A 1,617-nucleotide genomic window follows, 5' to 3' on the forward strand; every position below is an offset into this window, starting at 1 on the left:
GATTTTTCTCTCTTTTTTTTTTTTACTTTTTAGGAATTCAGCACCTCAGCCAGCGTAAATTTAATTTCAGCTTGGCATTCATAAAAGTATCAAAAGTTTAGCTCGAAGCTAAATGGAGCAACATGCTACTGGCATAATGAAAGAAGAGCAAGAGTTTTGAAGGACCTGAGGATGTGTCAGTGTTTTTCTAATCAGAAAACATTTGTAAATTATTATTTTTAATTAAAAAAAAATCTGTCTCTTCAAAGAGTTGAATATTTGGACAAATGCGTAGTTTGCAAAATAGTTAAATTGCAAATAAGTACAGAGAAATACAAACCAGGGAATCAACAGAGTGAATGCTGAATCAGCATTTACACAATAAAACAAAGTACAAAAGAAAATGTATATGTATATAACAGCCAACACTATACGTAATAGTACCTCAACTGACAGTTTTGATGCCATGATTTGCTGTTGAAGCTGCGTGAACTCACACTTTTTTTTTTCTTGTTAACACTTTTCAATATAAATCAATAATGCATGCTTGCTGGCAGGCTCAGCAGTGCTTAGCAGTGATTTCACAGACTGGTACACCCAGGAGTGGCCAGGCAGCTGGGAAGCAATTTTCCTACATGGCTGATGATGGGTCCCCAGTGAAGCAGCAGCAGGAAACCAGCGGGGCTCGGTCCAGCTGTGTGTGGCAGTTTGAAGAGACGAGGTGACTAGAATACAAACAGGACATGAATAAAACCCGCTAACGTAGGATTCCATCAAACTAAGATCAATGTTGGTTTTAATGTTTCCACAAAAGTATAAGACTGTTATTATTGCGTTCCAGTGAAAGAGACAGTGCAGGCAACAATGTTTTGCATTGGTCTCTGTGTGGAAGTTAGCGATCAATTTGATTATCTTTCCAAAGGCTCTTTCAGTCTATGGTCATTTAATTTCACCAATATTAAGTTAGGTATGGTAGCTGTGACAGTCATCCTTACCGTTATTTTCCCCCTTTCCTCTTATGGAGAAACATCCACATTTATCCTCCTCTAACTCCTGGCTTAGTGGGCTTTTATTACTGTTATTTTGGGACACTTTTTTTCTCCACAAGAAAAAATGTAGGAGGTGCTTTTGCTCCTCAGAAACAAGAGCTATAGGGGATTTGAAGAACCTACACAATAACCAGCCTTATTAACCAGAGAAGGTTTATGCTTAACATCATTTTTATTTGTCTTTGTTTTGTGATTAAAAGCTGGATCTCATGTCATGTAATGCTCAGTGTGTGGGCTCAGTGTTACACTGTTGGGATGAGTCACAGTTAGCTAACACAGCTTCTTTAAGGGTTTATTCATGGTGGGGAATCCATAGGTTTTGGTCCAGTGATAAATGTGAGGGAGTGGCTCAGTGTGATTTATTTTAAGATGATGTGTTTATTTTATTCACCTCATACCTCAGTCTTTGACTTCCTATTTCTAACTATGAGCTTAAATGTTCTTTGTTGAAACTGTTCAAAGTGAGAATGCCAAAAGCCCTGAACACATCTTAGAAACAAAGTTCTAACTGTGAGATGCTTAAATATTAAAGAAACAGAAAACCATCAGTTATCCATCCATCCATCCATCCATTTTCTTCCGCCTATCC

This window comes from Austrofundulus limnaeus, unplaced genomic scaffold (genome assembly GCF_001266775.1).
Source record: "Austrofundulus limnaeus strain Quisiro unplaced genomic scaffold, Austrofundulus_limnaeus-1.0 Scaffold13, whole genome shotgun sequence".
Lineage (NCBI taxonomy): Eukaryota > Metazoa > Chordata > Actinopteri > Cyprinodontiformes > Rivulidae > Austrofundulus > Austrofundulus limnaeus.